At 31.9% G+C, this 22,283-nt stretch overlaps 1 protein-coding gene across 13 annotated transcripts in view; it reads left to right on the forward strand.

Moving 5' to 3' along the window:
• The window catches only part of LOC100118460 (tyrosine decarboxylase), a 486,598-nt gene that overhangs the window by 58,718 nt on the left and 405,597 nt on the right, over window positions 1-22,283 (forward strand). The window lies entirely within an intron of this gene.

The raw sequence follows: 22,283 nt of genomic DNA on the forward strand, positions 1-22,283 counted from the left end.
GTTATCCAGTTTTTGCGTGGTACAGAATCTTTCTTTTTGTTTTTGTTTGCTTTGTTTGTAATAGTAGCTTTATCAACACAGTGTTGTATTATTTCTATTAAAGATTCTATAGCGCAATCTGGGTTATCTATGCTCAAGATAGAGTTCCAATCAATTATACTAGCCTCTCTCCTTAGTTTTTTGTTACAAATACGTTTCAAAACTGTATGGTCATTTATCTGTGCAGTTTCTTGTTTAATATTTATCATCAGAGGGTAGTGATCATTGAAAGGATTTGTTAACTTGTATGAATATATTAAAATATTATTTGACTTAACAAAGAAGTTATCTATGCATGTACCCCCATCATTGTTGGTGGAGGGTCTAGTTATCGTTGTGAAACAAGGACTATATTTGAATTCCAAAAAATTATTTATATATTCCTGGCTAAATGTTTTTTCGCATATGTCTTTTGTACTAAAATTACTGTCCAGTATATCCACATTGAAATCACCCACTATACAATGGTTTTTTATCTTTCTCTGTGATAACATTGATTTTATTAATGCTATGGATAAATTCTGTTTTTGGTAAGTCATGTGATCTGTAGATCGCGGAGACTTTATAGGCTTCACCAGTTATTAATTTTATATTTGTGCTTATTATTTTTAGTCTATCTATCTCATCTCTACTAGTACCTTCAAATATGTTATTTTTTATATAAAGCATTACCCCGTCAGATTTATTGATTACACTATTATTGTAATAACTCTTATAACCACCTAGGTGAAAGTACTCTGGATGTTTTAGCTTCCATGTCTCCGTGCATACTACAATCACTGGCTTCCTAGCTAGTCGCTCAATAAGTCTCAAATTTCTCAAAATTTGCATTTAGACTTCTTACATTTATACATAATATTAAGTTTTTAGTGTTATCATCATTAAGATTTTTATTGAGGGTCCGTATGTTATTATATTCTAATTCACTATTACTTATTTCAATAAAGTCAATGTCTTCCATTATGCGCTTTGTTGTTCCTTTTGCTCACTATTCCTGTGTTTATGCTATGCAGACTTGTAGTCGATAATCCAGCTGATAGTGTTGTCGTCGTCTGGTAATGTTATTGTTCTATTTTACCGAGGTATCTTGGAATAATACACTGTAGTCAGTTGTTTCAATCATTTTCCTTATTTTAGATTTTAACACTTCGCATTCTTGACTGTCAAATGCCAAGTGTTCTGTATTGTATTTTGTATTATAGTTGTTATTACTATGTAGACAGTTTGGGCATTTATAGTTATTTGTTTGACACTCATTTGATTGGTGGTTTCCAGAACATTTTAGGCATGTTACTTCATTCCGGCACTTTGTTCCTTTATGACCGTATCTGCCACGCTTAAAACAAGGTTTTACACTAATGTGATCAAAGACTCTGCAGCTTTGATGCCCTATGAAAACCCAGTTATTGTTTTCTCTGATGTTCTTGTAGATTTCATCGGTTACCTCCAGGATGAGCGTTTGGAGGTTAGTTCTAGGATTTTTGTATGTGTATAGGACTTAACTCTTTTTCTTCATTTCGTTGAAATTTCTAGTATTGATATCAGATTCTAAGGCGTCGTTTCCTAGATTTTCAAAGTTATTTATGCCAACAACTCTTACTTTCGGATTCAGCATTTCTTCTTTCTGTACGTTGCATATGCTATTTAGCTTGTTTAGTGCTTTTCTCGCTTTATGTCGCTTGTCAGCACTTTCTTCGTCCTTGCAGCTAATTATTTATTAATTCCTCCTCATTTTTTTTATTACTCTTTTTGTTTGAATTGTTTTGTCTTTAATTAAATAATGATTTACTCTATCCGTAATTTTTTCTAATTTGTCCTCTTTATTCATTTTTTTGACAATAATTTTTGGTACACGTTTTTGAACTCTTTTTTCATTAGCTGCTGTTATTTCAGCAAAACTTTTTGTTCTTAGCGTTGGAATGATAGATTTCTCCATATTAATCTTTTCTCTTAAGAGTTGGTTCTTCTCTTTCAATTCGCTGATTAGTTCTTTTAGTAATGCATTTTCCATTCTTAGTTTTTCATCCTCACTTTCAGATTCATTCCCATCTTTACTATCATTGAGTTCATTTAGTATTTGATTCTTAATTTCACTTATTGTAGTTTTCTTAAGTTGAGCTAATACGGTTTTCACTTCTTTGCTTAGCAGATCTTGAGTTACGTTTGAGGTTATGTTGATATCCTCGTGGTTTGGGCAGATAATAAACACATCACTTAGGGTTTTTACTTTATCAATTCTCTCAAAACAACTCGCGTAGTATATATTATTACAAAAAATACACACAACAATTCCACTTGTCTTTTTAGTATGACACGCGAACGATTTAGTTCCTAATATATTCCCCATATATTTATTTCCTGGCCTTAACATGTGGCCTGCACTCGTGGCCGCCATGTTGGCATATCAATACATCATATGCTTTGTAAATATTTTATATAATGTAATAAATTTCAGAAAAAGAAAAACACCATGGAGATTTTAGATGATCTGGATAAAGTAAGTATTATATCATATTTATTGTCACATAAACTGGATATAATATTATTGAAAAACCACTTATTTATTCTAAAATTTTTTTAACCAGAAAATTCAAGACATCAATCAATATAGGCAGAATTTGGAACAAAGGCATAAGAAGATTGTCGGAATTTTAATCATCTACAGTGTGGCTTTGTTACATTATCAAAACTCTAGTTTTCTACGTTTACTTCTTTTCTGCAGAATTGTATGAACAAATATTTTATATTACTCCAAGCTGACGAACAATAACAACAAGGAGGAAGAAGAAGATAACGAGACAGCTGACAAAGAAAGATCAAAGGAAAAGTGGACCACCGATCGAGAAGAGATAAAGCAGCTGAACAAAAAATGTTGTCTGCATATTAACATAAAATTTATTACTTTTTAAAGTGTTTAAACAATTTTTGTTGATTATTTTCAGAACACGTTTTTAAATAATATTTAGTTGTAAAACCACACATTTACCTGGAAACTATATGTGTTTGAAGCATATTCATTAGTATAAAAGTGTCCTTCGAAGCCCAAATCTTAATTAAGAATGCGGTAGCTGAAAAATGGAAATTCTGAATTTTGGCCTTCGAAGAAATGTCATAGCTGATAATATGGCACATATAAACATTGTTTTATCTTTTTTACATTATACCTGAATATATTTAATAGTTTAATTCATTTTTTTTAACAATTTAGGAAAAATATAAACAAAAATAAATGTGGCTGTCTCGGGGACAGCCGCTAGAAGTGAATACTGAATTAGGTGTGTTGTAGACTTCGTTTTTTTTTTATATAGGTGAAATAATAGAAATATGTTTATCGTTATTCATACATTATTTTATTTCTTACAAACTTTATTTATCTATGGTAGAATCACAGGTATCTTCATTTTTTAATTCAATATAAGAAACAATTGGTTTGTGGTAACTAAAGTATGATATAAATGTTTTAGAATCGATTGTATATAATAATCAAAGTTAACATTAAAATCTCCTGCTAAAATCAGTGGCATTTCATGGTCATTTGTACCAAGCTCCCGTGATCCTACTTGAGTGTATAAAGTAGTGATCTATGGATAAATTGAATTGTCTGTAATGCTTTGATTGGGTGAAATATAAGTCGCAGCCATGATACATATTTGACCGTCTTCTAAAACGTAGTAAGCAGAACATATTTCAGCTATTTCTGACGTCTGATCATCTAAATTTATAGTTCTTCTAATTTGCAATGATATATGTTTAGTGGCGATATTGGTAGTATCACGTTTATTTTGAAAAATAGCTACTCCCCCTGCTCTTTTATTTTCCCGATGGAAACGTGCTATACAATTGAAATCAGATACATCGATGATATCTTCTTGATCGCTCATCCGAGTTTCGGTTAAAAGTAATATATTTACTATTTCTAATGACGGAGTCAGTAAGATCTAGCGCATGAGATCAAAGGCTTTGGCAATTAAAAGTAACAAATGATAATCCTTTTTTAGTTGTAATGAAATCTGTAATCATTTTTGCTGTTATTTGTAATTTGTTGAGAGATAATTTACGGAATTTATCTTGTAAAGAGACACTATGTACATCATTTCGTCAACCATGATAAAATATGAATTTGCTTGCATCATCTTCGAACGTAGTAATGTAAAGTTCTTCTATACTCGTAACACGGGATAGAGCAACATATACTAACTGTTGAGAATGTTTCCTTTCGTATTCGTAAACAACTTGATTAAAAGTACCTCCTTGTGATTTATGGATTGTCATAGCTAACGCTGGAATTAATGGAAAATGATTTCTTTTGGCTAGGATAGTTTTATTGTTATTGAGAGGAATGCTACTTGTTCTTCGGTCTATTGGTACAGCTTGAGGAGTGATGTTATGTGTAAGAGCATAATGTGCTGCTTTTAATCTAGTTTTTTGGCCAATTTTCGGTAAGTTTTGAAATTGTAGCCAAACTCTCTTGACCTCATCATTGTCATCAAATTCAAGGTGTACCAATAGTTGTAATTATATAAGATTTATTTAACACGAATATAATTTCATACGGTGATCTACCAGTATCGGTGACAGACATTTTGTGCAGCTTTTGTGTTACGAAAGTTTCTTGTTCCTTACTTTGACACCCGGTAATAATATCTCTTGTAATAGAAATAGTTTTGTTTTCTGCACGCTGTAAAATCGAGTTATTGTACTCATTAACCAAGTGATTGGTAAGGAATAAGCGTATCCCGTCTGGGCATAATCGATTACTATGATTTTTTGTGTAAAATCTTGCTTCTACAAGAGCGAGTTCAAGATTGTCTAGCTGAATGCCATTTCCGACCTTAGTTAGCAATGAAGAAAACATTGCATTTGCTTGTCGCATGACTTGTGTCAGTTCATAAAATTTTAATCCTCGCCACAAAATTGGGCCAACCATCCGTTGTCTAAGTGACTTATAGATTGGAGTTGCCCGAACAGGTGGTAATTGTCGCAAATCTCCAATTAAAATCATATCTAAATCACCGAAATTATTTTCAAAATTTCCAGTAATCTGCTTTAATCTAGAATCAATTTGTGATAACAGCTCTGCACCTATCATACTAATTTCATCAATAATTATAACCTTAACGAATTTAAATAATGCTCTGTAAAGCTGTGCCATTTCATTAGATAGTGGCAGTAACTTTGACAGTGATATTTTAAGAGCTGTATGCACTGTTGTGCCATCAATTGCAACAGCTGCTTCTCCGGTTGATGCACAAGTAATACATGCATTACAGTATCCACCAGTGTCGGTAAATCTATTGTAAATTTCCATAATTAGTTTTATTACAAAAGTCTTACCACAACCTGCGGGACCAGTAAAGAATATTTGAAGCTGGGACGAATTTGAAAAGAGAAGATGTGAGATAACATGTAATAAAATTTCCTTTTGTTTATCGTTAGCCATTCTCATCAATTCACAAAATTGTTTGAGATTCATTAAATTTTCTTTTTTTTTTTTAGCTTTGGGGCTAAGTTTGTTGAGAGTTGCTAGACGCAAATACATGTTAACATCTGAATGGGGATCATGGTATAACTGTTCAAAAGGATTAGCTTCTGGTATTATGGCTGCAACATTTTGAACCTCTGATTCATCATCGCTGTCATCGTTTTCTCGACAGAGTTCTCTACAAATTTGAAGTGTTTTTCGAAATCTAAATTAGATTCTAATTCTTTTCTTCCTTCTAGAATCAAATTTGTATTTTCTTCATATAATTGTATATATTTGTCTTCTGCCAAAATATCTCGTTCTTCATTTCTTAATGGTATATGTAATGTCATCATTTCTCGTCTATAGCCATTATAATCTGTACCCATATCATAATTTCTATATCGGATAATTCGTGGCTCTTGTCTTTGTACATACGTTCCTTTATTATTTTTATAATATTTTGAAACAAATTGTGCTAAGTTAACGTTATTCAAATCTTCTGGTCGTTTTTCGTATTTATCAAACCAGTTTTCTTTCCAAACATCTGTAGAATCATCATCCATCTCATTGAATTCCTGCATGGTTTTTCTAATCCGTTGCCGTTCGATAGGCAAAACTGTTGTTATATAAACAATAACAACCGAAGACTTGGACATTGGCTCACGCAGCATATACCAAGCAGCTTCTTGGCTTGACATTTATACTGAATTAAGCATATCAACGCTCAGTTGTCTTGTTATTTCAACAATGTTAAATTCTGGGTTTTCATCCATGACTTGTATTATATTTCGTTGCAAATTACTTATGCCTCTATTTGTTTTATTTACATATTCAACAACATAAGCAGCACATGAATATTCTTCCGTGATGATTTGAAAATCCATATTCGATTTCAAGACGCTGAACACAAATGGATTAAAAGAATTATGCCATTTTTCAGATGGTAAGCGCTTGGGGAAAACCCTTGGTCTCGTAATTCCAGCCCGAAGAATATTGCAGTAATGCTCATCTGATAAAACATTGTTTTGTTCGTAAAAATCATCAATATCATTATAATCATTATTTTCTAAGTTAGTTCTAATTATGGTATAATGAGTTTTGTAATCTCTGAAATTTTCATTTTCTTCTTGCATTGGCGTTAATATAGTAGTTACACGACATGGCATAAACGGTGCTTCAAATCTACATTTTTGGGCTCTGTTGGCGACAATTTTTTTGTAATATGTAAAAGTGTGTTTGTGTGTTTGGAGTTTAATGTTACCTGATGCTTCAGATGCTGATACAGAAATCAATTCGTCGATTAAATGTATAGCTTCTTGATAATTTTTATCAAAGACGTCTTCTGGTGCATTTTCTAACCATAAATATGAGCGTGGGGACTGCCACGATGCTGAAACTCTATTCTCTTGAAGTAATCGACCACTCTATATTTCCCAAATGGACTCGACTGTTTAGCCATTATGATTGCCATTATAACATTGACTAATTTATTAAAGTAGACAGCACAAGTAACAGAATCTTCATTAATAAGAGTACTTTTTTCAATATAATTTAACTGCGTAATAACATCATCTGGGACATCATGTACCTTGTAAGTATTGTAATGAACGTAAAGTTATCTCTTAACTAAATATTCTAGCCACGCCTTTATTGTTTTTTTATTAACTAAACCTTGCACGTAACTAGATTTGTGTATTTTTTTCCGCTTTATGTGTACGTAAATGCAATATTCATCGTCGATATCGCGTGGTAATCGATGTACCATTGTAATTACAGAAACTGGTACGTTAATAATTTGTCCGTAGATACCATATTTACCGTGCACATGTCTTAGCCTTCTAATTTGCATAAAGGGGATTCGTGGCGAAATTAATCTTTCTAATACAATATCTAGAAGTTCTGGATATTTAAAGCCATTATATTCAGACATTATTGGTATGTTGCCTTTGTCAATAGCTGTTTTGCAAGTAGAGCATATGCTAATATTAGCCAAGGTATCATAATTCTAAAAAAAATATATCTAATTATATAACAATTCGTTAAATATTTTGTATATTATATTTTGTACAATTTAATATTTTACCGTAATTATTGTTTTCAAAATTTCTTCACGATTTCCCTGTGCTTTTCTTAAATCTTCTTTGAACCATAATCTGTTATAAACTGAGCATGGATATCGAAACGCATTATTTTTGAATTTTTTATTAAATTCCACGTGTGGTTTTTTATTTCGATGAGGTAGGTTCCGAGTTGATAATATGATGATAAAAAGGTATTTCGTTGACGATATTTAATTGTTGAGGTTGCTGACCTTGCAATTCATCATTCAAACTAAAATATAAAAATATAAAGTAGTTTAATTTGTAAATAATCAAATTTGTTATTTTTAAATATAAAATAATAAAAATATATACGGTATTATAATTGGATCTGCATGATTATTTTTTTGAGTATTTGAGTATTTGATACCCTTTGAGTATTTTCATTATATTACGTATTTATTTGTGCAAATTTCGTCGAATTGTGGTTGCAAGTGTTGTTTATCATAATTTTGTGGAATATTTGAAGTCGAATATGCAGGCAGATTATCATGAGCCTTTGGAGTTTGTACATTATGAATTAATGCTACAGTTTCAACTTGTAAATCTCTAAAATAAATAAAAGAGATAAGAGATATTATTAAAAATGTATGTTATTATGATAATGAATGATGCATGAACAATCAACCGTTGTGATGTTTCGGTGGTAGTACTCGATTGACTTTCTCGTATTTTACGTTGTCGATATTCTCTGCAGCGTTCAGCATTGCTGTGTTTTAAAAATTATGAGATTATTAAAAATTTATGTTATTATGAATTAATTAAGCATGAATAAATTACCGTTTTGATCTGTCAGTGGTACTAGCATCTTTTTGCCGTTGTCAATATTGCTTAGAGCGTTCAGCATTCGTTTGTTTTTCGGCAGTACTTGATGTAGCATCCTTTTTCCGTTGTCGATATTCTTCAGTAGCATCCGTCTGTCGTTGTCGATATTCTTTACTGCGTTCAGCATTAGATTTCGGTGTAGTTTTCAATTTTTTGTTGAAAGCGGTAGTTGTAAGAATGTTTTTTTTTCTTTTTTTTATGCTGAAAGTGCGTAATTAAATTTATAATTATAAAATTATAATATGTATAGACTATACGGAGCATAGAAATAAGCGCAGGAGCTTATAATAGTCATTTTATATGTATATTTTTGGAGGAAAGAGATAGATATACGAATAAAAGGCAGAGCGGGGATACGCACGTGTACATATGAGTAGGAGGCAGAGCGGGGAGACGCTCGTGTTACTGTTGCATGTGTTATTGTATCGTTTTTAAGGTTAGAGACATAAGAAGTATATTTCTGATTTAATATGTGAAAAAACACTTAAAAAATTAAACCATTTAAAAACATACCTGTCTTGCAGATTCTCGTTTTCATCTTCAGTATTATCAGTAGCTGGATGAGTAAATGTTTGTTATTCACATGTTTGTTTTACACTGCTTCGTTCTTGCGTTTCACTTTCACTGTCACTCATTGAATTTAAATTACTGTTTTTGTCACTTTCCATTATGAAAATCAATGTAATCTTATTAGTACGCGAGTAGTAATTAAATATAAGTATTCACTTTTAATAATAAGAACGAGATATGTTTACGTACAACTGACGCTTAGACGCGGACCGAGATATGTTTACGTACAACAGACGCTTAGACGCGGGATAGCATTATTTCAGTTTATGCTAGGTAGAGAAAGCCGAGCGCGTGGGGACGCGGCATAGCATTGTCCAGAGTATAGCGTGTAGTAGAGAAGTATAGTGTGTAGAGAACGCCGAGAGCGCCGAAAGCCAACGGAAAGATGCGGTAAGGAGAGCGCGGAGGAGGGGAGAGTGAGAGAGAGAGATAGAGAGAGTTGCCCCTGCTCCCCCTCCTGTCGTTCGGTAACTGCGTGACGGTAGGTTTTTTCTCAATTCACTCCCCGGTAAAAATGTGTACCTCGCGAGCCTATAGAAGTATTCACTTCAAAATTGGATTTTTCATTTTTTGACAATTTAAGGTGTATCCGTCCCATTAAGCAAATCACCAGTCTTCCAGTTGGCAATTTCTCGGAAGAAAGAGAAAACGAATACACGTCGTTTACCACGGACGCCATAAACGTTATTTATCTGGTAAAAAAGTATCAGCGAAAGCAATACCACGAAATATACAAATGAGCATTAGTAAAATTTCAGATGGCCGATCAGCCAGCCCAACTAGTCGAGCAGGCTGGCTCAGGTAGCAAAATCAGGAAATTTCATTCAAAGCCCATCATCGAGCTCCCAAGAGTCAGTCGTAGAACATTTTGCTTACAGTCTCGCTTCCTCTTCCGCATCGGTCACATCAGCATCCGCGAGATGGTCTACCTGGACCAGTCGATCAAGAAATTGAAGCATCGCAACACAGTTCGCGAGCTCAAGTCGGAGATGAAGGTGCGCGTGTGCAATATGCGCAATCTGCGCAAGTCCATAAACGTCTCACTTATGTCCACGGTGTCCAATGTATCAGCGTCCAGCAGTGTCATGCTGCAAGTACCCGGAAGTGCTCAGCGCTCAATCAGGAGAAACCGTAGCTGGGATGAAAGCGATTGCACTTTTTCTATAATACTTTTTGGTGGATATGGAGTTATGGATAATAGAATTTTATTTACTCATACTGGTTCTGGTGTAAGAAATGCATTAGGTAATTTACTATGCTTATATATTTTACGTTTGTTGAATGATTACTAATTACGGCTATGATTAATATTATTTTTTTTTTTTTGTAAGAAACAAAATTCACATCATCGTTGTTCAATGACGCTGTTATTGCCTTATTCTTGCCTGTTAAGTCATTGATTTATTAAAAATTTACAAATAATTTATTTTTACAATCTGCAGGGAAGAGATTATTGTTGTTTATCTAAAAATTCGGTATCAATATGTCAAAATTTCACGTGTAAATGTGGTTTTCAAATAAAACTTTCTTCTATAATTAACAATATTTATTTTTATTTCCCTGTGTTATTAATTTAATTTGTAATTATTGGCCGTTTAATTATTACATTTGCGACAATTGGAATTTGTGATTTCCCCCTTCATGCATAGCCGTTGATGACGGCTGACGGCTTCTCCGTGCTCGTCTCCGTACGACCCAACCTAAACTTATTTGGGAGAACATCCGGCTGCCATGATGAAAGCTCAGTTCTCCCGTTTAAAGTTTTCATTTACGGTCAGTGTACCTCTATATTTTCTTACAATTAAACAATTAGTTTTATTATCCTGAAAAATGTATTAAAGATATAAAATATTTTAATCATTACGTAATATATATATTACTTTCATGTTTATGCAAATTATTTTTAGCATTAAATAAATCCGTTGTTGAATTTTGATGTTATTGATAATCTGAAACATACAGAAATAAATCATTTTAAATATAAATTTAGGTGATAAATAATCTTGGTAGGAAATCGGCAATTAAAGTTACTGATGGAAAACCTACTTTTCAAGTATTGGCAATATTGCAATTATTAAGCAAAGAATGAATAGTGCTAAAATTTCGATTAATAAATTTTAACATAACGTTAATCTCTCAAAGCGATATTAACATTTTAATTTCCTAAGTATATTTGTTATTATTAAAGAAAAACAAATAATCTTATAAAGGTATAACAATTTTTTAATTTCTGAAAAAGATTTGTCATAAGTTTTGTTGCAGTGAAAGTACTCAGTCTATAGTCTACTGTATTTTCGGTTACTAATGCATTCTTACATGTAGAAAGTGGTGTTTACGTTATCGTTTATTTTAGTAGATTAGTTAGAATGTTTACTTTTAAGGAGGTTCGGTGGTTATGCGAGAAATAACAGAATAAAATGAAACACTAAGCTTATGTTCGTCACAAAGTGTTGGAACTATTCCGATTTTTTCAGATATTTGTTACAGACCTTAATGTAATAATATTTGGGTTCAAAGTTAAGAGGTTATACACAGGTTCTTATAGAAGTCGGTGAAAACAGTCAGTTAACATAGAGTGCGTATTCTTTTATAATGAGAGAACAAAATAACAAACTGCGGGGCATATTGGTAAAAATCTTAAGTATCTGTACGCGAAATTTCAAATTGTGTTACTAAAGGCTATAGCCGGGTTACTATGGTGAAATGGCCCCCTTGGAAAATGTATATATGTTATGTACCATTCGATGGGGGATAAAAAAAAACTCCCATAGCCAAATTTTTAGCTCTCTGCCTAGTGCGCATGCGCAGTAACGTCGATAAACGTGTTTTTTTGATTTTATTTTTTTCTGAAGTCCCTATAGGATAAAAATTTTTTTAAAAATTCACATTGGTGTATTTTTATGTCATGAATAACTGCAATTTTTTTGGGATTACATAACCTCAAATATCGGATCTAAAAAAATTATTAAAGTTTTCAATCGATATTTTGACCCCCTTGTTTTTGAGGTGCAACTTTTTAAGTAGACTTTTTTTGTGTACTTTTTCCCGTTCTTTACGATGGCACTAACGTTTTTTCCTTAAAAATGGTGGCACAACTCGATTTGAGCCAAAAACTGATTTTTTTGCCATTTTTTCACGTTTTTAGCTGGTTATGTTACAATTTAGTTACTAAAGTGACTCCTTTTGAGTAGTTTTGCATATCTTCCCATGAAAACATAATCAAATGAAATATTTTGTTCGCTCCAAGCCGTATTTTTTATATTATCTTACGTTTTCAATGATGGTCTTATCAGAATTTGAGGTAATAAAGGGTTTCTCTCTATATATAAAAAGAATATCGCCGCTGTCAGTGTCTGCTTTTCTCTTTAACCTAAAAATGCCCTCATTTGAGTGATTTAACGCCGAAAAAGGCCATTTTTGGTACCATGTAACCCAAAACTAACCTAAAAATGTCATAATGCAAGGGTTTTCACGCAAAAAAGCCTGTTTTTATCTAAACATAGCCTTGAAATCGATCGTTTGAGGGTACTTTTGGCGTCTTGTGGTCTTAAAAAGGCCATATTTGGCTTATCTGCCTCTACTTAATTGATTATTCAAAATCTATTGACAGTAATAATTATCAGGTAAAAAGGAATTGAAGTTAAGTATGTTCAATTCGTACAAAGTATAATTTATTATCTTCATAGGCTATTTAAAATAAATTATGGAACGTATACAAGTAGCTTTTTAAAAATAACGAATGTTCACAATAGAAAAAATGATTCACTCATCATTGTCACTATCTTCATCAATACACACTTCAATTTGATCATTAAGAAACATTTTAGACAGAATTTCAGCTGGTCGTATGATTTTTGATAAATATCTTCCATGTGAAAGATAATAGATTATGGCAGCAATATGCGCACAACATCCTATAGTACGGTTACCGTTAGCACAATCACAACAGTGTCTTAAGATGCTAGAATAACCAATACCATTTGGTTTATACTCAACGAAACATTTGTATTGTTTTCTGTTAATATGCCTGGATTGAACTTCAAGTTTGAAAATATTGTTAGTCTCTTTTGAATATCCAATCTTCAAATTATTATCTGCGTCAAGCATTTCCGCTAAGTAAGATATTGTCTGTTTAAGCTGATATGTTCCTGTAAACAGAATTTTCAAATCTTTTATTGTTAATTCAGGAAAGTCTGGTAAATCATCCGAAGTTATTATTTTAAATGGTAGTTTCCGACGACTCCATCTTTTGTCTGCTACTAAAACTGCTAATGTATTTTCAACATTTTTTCTAGATTGCATAGCACTAAATATTTCATCTTGCATGTCTTCATCAGAATCTAGGCGTTTGCCAAACAAGTTATTTAAGTGGCAAGAAATTTTACAATAAGATCCAGTATTTTTCACCATTTTATTATCAAGTTTGTGATCTAATAACCTATATTTTTTCTTTTGAACTCCGTACACTGCTTCAACAACCCATCGCAGTTTTGTCGTGAATCTTGTTTCATTTGATTCTTGCGTAGAAAGTTGAGATTTTGAACCTTTGAGTGCAGGCATCAAAACAATATAACCCATATTTTCTAATTTTTGTTTAATGTCCCTGAAACCTCTATCCAGTATAAAAATGTCCCCTTGGCGAAGAAGTTTCTGTAAAATATTCTGCTTCTCTTCCAATATTTCAATCAGTATTGTAGCATCATTTTTATTTGCAAGATATGGACATAACTGGTCAACAACATAACCATTAGTAGTACATATAGTAAATGGTTTAGTCAGAGGAACTTTTTTTTGGCCTGAATAAGATTTTCTTTGGTACTCGTTATTAGAGCTTTTTTCATGCCTTATATAAGTACCATCAGCAATCAAAATAAGTTGTTTACCAGGATGTAATTTCTTTGCCATATTAGAAGTTTGATTTTCAATCAATTCATTTCTGTCTACATTTTCTAATCCAAAGTGTTTTGGTAGTAAATCTTTTTCGAAAGATAATAATACTGATTGACAAAAACGAGATACTTGTTGTTCGCTTTCAATGTCAAATATTGTAGAGATGAGCGAGTTAGAATTCCCAGAGCGCATTTTGAATAAAAATACGACAATGGCTTGTGTCGCTGTCCTTACACAGGAATTCTTCAGAGAAGTGAGTTGATCTTTAAGATAATTAATATTTTCCCACGTTAATCCCGTAAAAACTTTCAATTTTTTTTCAGGCATGGAAAATTCAGCTACTGTATCTAATAAAGTTTCGTCTGCTTTCATTGATAATTGACTCAAAAATTGTAGTAATTCATCAATATATACCGTACTTGTAGTGGAAAAAATATTAATTTTATTTAGTTCATCTTCATAAAATCTTTTTTTAATTAAATGTGTGCAACAGCATCTATTGCCATGTGGAATAAAAACATTCATTTTACTATAAACTTGAATTCGGGCCTCTAAAGGAACTAATATATTATTAGTCTGTTTTTGGTACCCACAAACAAAGCAATATTTATGTGTCGCAATCGTCCTTTGAATAAGTAATTCCGTGGTTGCTCGTACTTTTTGTTCCTTTATTGTGTATACAGATGATTGTGTACTTTCCTGAGATGATGAAGTGACAGTTAGCTGAGAAAATGATTCAGAAACATTTGAATCTTGAGACGAAGCAGTTGCTGGAACATTAACCTTTTTAGGTTTAGAGCTTGATATGTATTTGGCTAATCGCTTTCTACATGAATCACAAATTACATCATGGATGTAAATATCTTTATTTGATAATTGTTTAGCATATTCGATTTCAACTTCAGATTCGATTTCCTTTTCTCGACCAATTGATTTTCTAATATAAATATTACACATGGCACATCTTCGATCATCGCGTTTCCTGATGTTATCTGACTCTTCATTACTATTAGATGCCATATTTATTTAACCATTAGACAAGAAGATCACTTCTGAAATAATAAAATATAAATATTTTACAATACATTTAAAAATGCTGTTAGTTAGTTTTTAAAAATCTAAAAAAATTGTTTGCCTTTTTTTAAATTAAAAACTAGAATGAATAATAAATATTACAAAAATATTATAATCTAAGTTCTTGTATAATCCAGTTTTCTCAGTAGCTTTACATGAAAAGTAAAAAAATAATATTGCCTAGTAAAAGTGAAATAAGTTGTATTTCATTTATAAGTTTTTTAAGCAAATAATTTTTTTTTGTCATAAAAACTGTATTGAAGTGCTTGCACCTAGTGATTTTATAAAATCAACAAACCTATGAAATTATTATATTCAATTTGTTTTTTTGTAAAAATATGTTCTTGTATCTAGACATGAATAATAGTGTATTTTAAAATAAATAAATAATGTTGTTTTTAATGATGTTTCATATACGTATGTGTTTAAAGCATAGGTTAGCTTGTGTTTACTTTATTCATTTTACATTTTTTTAACTTAAAAGTTAATTGACAATTAATAAGTTCGCATCCTATTAGTTCTATTTTTCATTTTTATTATTTCTCATGTATTGTTTTTATGTAAAACCAAATATTTTTTCTCATCTCATAATAATTAACTATAGTAAAATTCACATCATATATAGTCATATGCAGATATTTATGTGCATTTTTTATGAATTTGACAGTATTTTATACATAAACAAATTAATTATTGTTCAAGACTTTCTATATTTTATCAATTTAATCATACTTGTATAATTAATATACCGCATTACATCAAAACATGCAACTCATCAATCGTCAAATCCGTTTCTAGCAAAAGTTTATTGTCATATTTTATTCAAATGTTTTTCCTTCTTAATTTTATTTAGTTAATAGTTTCAACAACTTTATGTTTAACTAATTTCTCATTTTACTTTATGTGATTAGCCTAAATTGGTTAAGTTAAATAGATAAAGACTCGTTCCCCTTACATGCATTGTACGTATATCTATATCTATAGGATTGAAAATTCATTTTTATTAATTACTTTTTTGTTAGCTTATTGATTTAAAATCTGATTGCTATTTTTGTTTTAGGATAAGATCGGATCTTTATGCGAGTACTAAAACAGTTTATAATTTAATGTTGGTTTAAACTTTTGATTTTATGCAAGAATTTAATAACGTACACAACATGTTTTTCTTATTTAGCGTATAAAAAGGTCTAATAATTATCTGTTATTATTATTACATTATTATATTATTATATTATATTATTATATTATTATATCATATTATTATATTATTATATCATATTATTATATTACTATATTATCTGTCATTATTTTTGATACAATTACTCTTAATACTACAGAATTTATAATAAAAATTTTATTTTTCTACCCATTAATAAGTCTTACTCTGCATATACCGGTAAAATACAAGTGTATTTATTATAAATACATGGGAGATTTTTTATTTATCAGTAGGTTGGTTACAGTATTTTTTTCAAAACTCAAAGTGTCGGCATAAAAATAACATTTTAGATATTAATAATAGGTTTTGATTTTAAAGAAGTTATTTAACAAAATATTAATTTATTGTGTAATATGTATTAGAAATACATATAACCCTAATATCAAAGCATATAATCTGTGATGTCAAAACTTTTGAAAAACTTTGTTAAATCTTCATTTTTTTAAAAGATATGTAAAATATATAGTACTCACTTTAAATATACAAGATTGTTAGTTTTGAAGTAAACAGCAGAAAGATTTAAAGTAGCCGCGTCAGCCTTCGGTTCCAACTAACTCCAATGTATTTGAAAATAAATACTTAACTACTTTATTATTTTTTCTAGTATTGCTATCAATTATCAGTCAAAAGCCGAAATAGTAAAAAGAAAAATCGAAACAATTTTTATTTGCTAGATTTTAATTTACTTTAAAAGTTATAAACTTATACTAACAGCGTTTTCACCATTCACTTGTATTAGTATATTATGGAGAAAGTACAATTGAGTCCGTCGTCCCGTACCGACCTCGGGACATACCGTCTGAAATAAGCTGTTTTTACGGGATTGGCTAATTCTGTACCGTCGATTGGGTTATCGAACAGAATTAGCCAATAATATAAAAGTGACTTATTTCAGACGGTATGTCCCGGGGTCGGTACGGGACGGGACGGGACGTATTGTACTTTCTCCCTTATATAGACAATTGTAAGAAAAAAAAAATTAGTTTTGAAAAAAACAATGTTGGCCATTGGTTTGCGCATCGTTTAATTAATTAAGAAATCAAAATACTTTATTTGTTTATGCTCCTGATAATTCTTAATTTTATGATTGACCATTCACTACGCAGATCGTCTGCATTGCAGCCGCCGCGTCAACCGCGCGGCCAAGCATAACCTTTTATTATAAATAAAAATAAACAATAAACAAAAAAGTGCGACAGAGACAATACTTTCGACCAATCACAGAACGTTTAAAAAGAACATAACATTAGCCATCAGTTTTATAATAAGGTGATATCACAATTCTGATAAGACCATCATTGAAAACGTAAGATAATATAAAAAATACGGCTTGGAGCGAACAAAATATTTCATTTGATTATGTTTTCATGGGAAGATATGCAAAACTACTCAAAAGGAGTCACTTTAGTAACTAAATTGTAACATAACCAGCTAAAAACGTGAAAAAATGGCAAAAAAATCAGTTTTTGGCTCAAATCGAGTTGTGCCACCATTTTTAAGGAAAAAACGTTAGTGCCATCGTAAAGAACGGGAAAAAGTACACAAAAAAAGTCTACTTAAAAAGTTGCACCTCAAAAACAAGGGGGTCAAAATATCGATTGAAAACTTTAATAATTTTTTTAGATCCGATATTTGAGGTTATGTAATCCCAAAAAAATTGCAGTTATTCATGACACAAAATTACGCCAATGTGAATTTTTAAAAAAATTGTTATCCTATAGGGACTTCAGAAAAAAATAAAATCAAAAAAACACGTTTATCGACGTTACTGCGCATGCGCACTAGGCAGAGAGCTAAAAATTTGGCTATGGGAGTTTTTTTTTTATCCCCCATCGAATGGTATATAACATATATACATTTTCCAAGGGGGCCATTTCACCATAGTAACCCGGCTATAGCCTTTGTTTTTAAGAAATTAAGAGTAACATAAACATAACGTCAAACTTATAAGCTGCGCGAGGAGGTTTGCGGAAAGAGGGGGGCCGGTGCTCGGTGCTGGGTGAATGCTCTTCCCACTCTTCGGCAGCTAAAAGGACCGAATTAGCTTAATAGTAACAAGTGATTTTGTAACAAGTCTGATGTTTGTGGTTAAATTTTGCTTTTGCTCTTATTCGAAAACAAACATGTCTAGAGTGCTCATGATTTGTATTTACATTTAATTTGCTACTAGCAAAAAACGCTCGCTTCGCTCGCGATTTACAAATTAATTGTAATGATATTTAAGGGGATGTCGTCCCAAAAAATACTGTTTTTCTATTACATGAAACTTTGTAAATAAAGTTTGCTAATGAAAAACCGAGTCTTTAGCGTCGTAGTATTAAGGTATTTTACTTGGCCCACTGGTGCTCAATTCGAGGTTGAATTAGAAAATTAATTTTTTTTAAATATAAAGTGTTTAGAGCATATAATATCCTCAAAACTTAGAAAAGTGAGAAACACTGCGCGCATATACAGATATATTGATAGCATAGAATTAAAACTTTCGATTGCTGTAACTTTTCAAAAAGCACCACTTGCCCTGTCAAATTTTTATTTTCTTGATCTATATTATGATTTTACATAATGGCCTAATTTTTAAAAAAGATGTGAGATTTATTTTCTTTGTAATTAAACAAAATGTACACTAAATTTAGACTTAGCCTATGCTTCCCATGTTAAAATACACAACTTCAAGACCCGATATCTTAAAAAATCATATCGCTTATTATGAGGTTTTTCATTTACTTATACCTCTGGGTTCTGTACGGCTTTTCTTACTTGCAACCAGAAAAAGGCATTTTATGAATTTTTATAAAAATGTGATAAACAGGTTATTTTATCCTTGATAATAATAACACTTTATACTTATCTTTTCTTTTATTCACTGTGTAAAATCTTTAAGTTAAAACTGCAGAAAATTACCTGTCCAACCTTCAAATGGCAAAATGTTTAGTCCAGGAGCTCCAATCTCTGTAGCGGCTTTTTCTTCCATCACTGAAGTTTTCACCGAGTCCTTGGCCACTTTTTTACACACTTCACTGAATTGTTCGCTAATTGCATCACATGCACACTAAGCCATGGGTATAAAGTAGTTCATCAACCCACAAAATAGATGATGACCAGCGTGTCCAAGTCCAAGAGCATGAAATGTAACTACTGCTCTTCTGTTGTTAACCCAAACATGGTTCTTGACGCCAACTTTTCTGCTTGAGTTAAAAGCTGTCAGCTGACCACACTCAATACACATTACTTGAATCTTGAATCGTTATCCTAGGCTTTGGATCCGCCAAGTTGAACTTTGCAATGGCATTGGTTGAGAATCAAAATATTCTCAAGCGCAGGAAATAGAATGTTGATATCAATCAATCTATTCCTGATCTCAGAGGTATCTTCCGCTGCTGAAGTTGTTGGCAGGTTCATCCTCACTCGTTACTCCTACAAATCTTCTTTGCCTCTTCTTGCCTCTTCCTTGAGAGTACTTCTTTTCTGGATGGGGGTGCAAACATACCTGCCCTCGGTATCTTGATAATCACACCTATTTTCAAAATCACTTAACTTTATACTTTTTTAAAATCTTCACTACTCTGCTTTGAGACAAACACTTCACTTTTTTCTTTAAAACAAAACGATTATATCTGCACGAGTAATTATTTGTAGCATCCCTTTTATGTAAACCGAATTTGCAGATAACATTTTGTGATATGCATGAATACATAAATCGTCATTTCATATTTACAAACACATAACTTTAAAAAAATGATATCTGCACAAATATTTAATCGCAGCATCCCTTTTATCTAGACCGAATTTACTAATTTCATCTTATGATATGCACGAATACATAAAGCATTTGTCATCTCATATTCACAAATAGATGGCTTTAAAGCATATCTGCACAAATATTTAATCGCAGCATCCCTTTCATCTGGACCAATTTTTAAATAATCTTTATTTATCCATGAATATATGGTTACAGGACATTCGATAGTCCATTAATCGCTGAGTAGGTGTTGACATGAACTTACAGTGTCCGCGCGCGCGTCGATTTCTCGGTCTCCGCGTGTCCGCCTACGACCGACGGGGAAGATCCTAGTGGACCGGAAGGTGTCCCTCCTGGTTGAAGCAGAGACGTCGCTGGGGTACCCCGGATGATCGAGTTGGTGTTGGCTCGGTTGACTGCTTCAGCAGGTGGTCTTTGGTCGCTTCCTGCGTTCTCGTTTCGTCGATGGGGAGGTTGCGGGTGTTGCACCGCTAAAGAGCAGTGCCGAGCTGGCAACACCGCCCTCACGCATGAAATGGTCGCGCGAGGCGGTGAGCGTGCGAAATACGAATTCGCGTTCGCTCGTCACAATATATATGTCATAATATATGTCAAAAATATGAAAAAAAAAAATATTTATTGCGTCTATTTTTTTTAATTGTTATAATAGCTTCCAATCTACCTGGACCAAATCTTGAAAATGTTTTTCAGTAGGAATGTATATTTTTATCATATGTACGTGTCTATATCAATAAATAGTATTTTATTTATAATCTAAAAAAAAGTCTGGACGGACAAACGGACGGACAGACGGACATTTTTTAAGTTCTTTCACTGCTAAAAACTAATTCAAATTTGATGAATTCGATTTTATTTTTTTTGGTAACTTGAATTATTCAAGTTTAAGGAACATTTCTAATGTAAAATAGATATAATTATTTTCTTTTCACAAGTGTTGGAGGGTTTTTACAAAATTGACCAAACATATAAGTTTTGGATGGGTCATTGTCCAAAAGTTTGCAGACCCCACTGTTTTTTTTTTTGGGACCCATACAGGAACTTTTGCACTATAAAAAGGTATCTCCATGAATTTTTTGGTGGTCGTAATCCGAATCAAAATCTTACTTTCAATAATATTAAGGTTTAAATGGCTTATAAGATAGGTATAACATATATATATGACTTTAAGTATTTTTATTAAAAAGGTGAGAAAATTTTACAATAAAAGTATATTAATATCTATAGCGGATAACGCTTCCCTGAGGAGCTATGAATTAATTAATTTGTGCTAAAAAAATTTAAGTGCATTGAAAACTGTTTCTGGAACATATTTACCGTGAGTTGAAGAAAAAAAATGTTTGATCTTCGATTTGACAGAAAACCATCCACATATATATATATATATATATATATATATATATATATACAGGGTGGGCCATTTTAATCAAACCAGTCTAATAACTCCTAAATTAAGCCATGAACAGAAAAATTGTTCAGATGAAAGTTGTCCAGGATCTAGGGGGACATCTTTTTGTGCAATTAGTTTTGACCTTGAACTCAAATTTCAAGGTCATTTGAAGATCAATTTTGTTTTTTAAATAGGAACCCCTATTTTTGATAGCATATTCGGAAAGAACAGGAAATTTTACGTCCGAAACGTCCGAAAGTCAACATCCTCTAAAAGCTCTGGCAGTCGATCTCTGAGTAATACCAAATAGCTATTCTGGTTAACATTTTGACCTTAAATAATATGGCCCAATCAGGTAACCATTAATGATTCCACACCACACCACTCCATCGGTTTTGATGGTCAATAGCCCTGTACCAGTGGGGATTTACAGGTGACCAGTAGTGACTATTGTGCCTATTTAATTGACCATCACTGCGAAGTTTTATCAATGGCATGGACTGGTATAGCGTCTATTTTGTTACCTAGGGGATTAACAAGTCATCGAACCTTTAGATTGCCTTTAGATTTAAATAATATTGAAAGTGCTTTTTTGAAATTAGAGTCTGACATAAAAAGATTAAGAGAGGCAGATTTAATAATTTGGGATGAAGCTTCAATGATACCTAAAAAAGCTTTAGAAATTATTAATCGTACTTTACAAGATGTATGTCGTAACGATATTCCTTTTGCGGGAAAATTAATAGTATTAGGAGGAGATTTCAGACAAATTCTTCCAGTAATTAAATATGGATACCGAAACTCTATCATAGAATAAACAATTAAATATTCAACTTTGTGGCCTCTTTTTAAAATCTTGAAGCTCAATAAAAATATACGTTCGAATAATGTAGAATTTTCCTCTATTTGTTAGAAATAGGAGAAGGTAAAGTCGATACATTTGAAATTCCTCAAAA

The sequence above is a fragment of the Nasonia vitripennis genome (genome assembly GCF_009193385.2).
Source record: "Nasonia vitripennis strain AsymCx chromosome 2 unlocalized genomic scaffold, Nvit_psr_1.1 chr2_random0010, whole genome shotgun sequence".
NCBI lineage: Eukaryota > Metazoa > Arthropoda > Insecta > Hymenoptera > Pteromalidae > Nasonia > Nasonia vitripennis.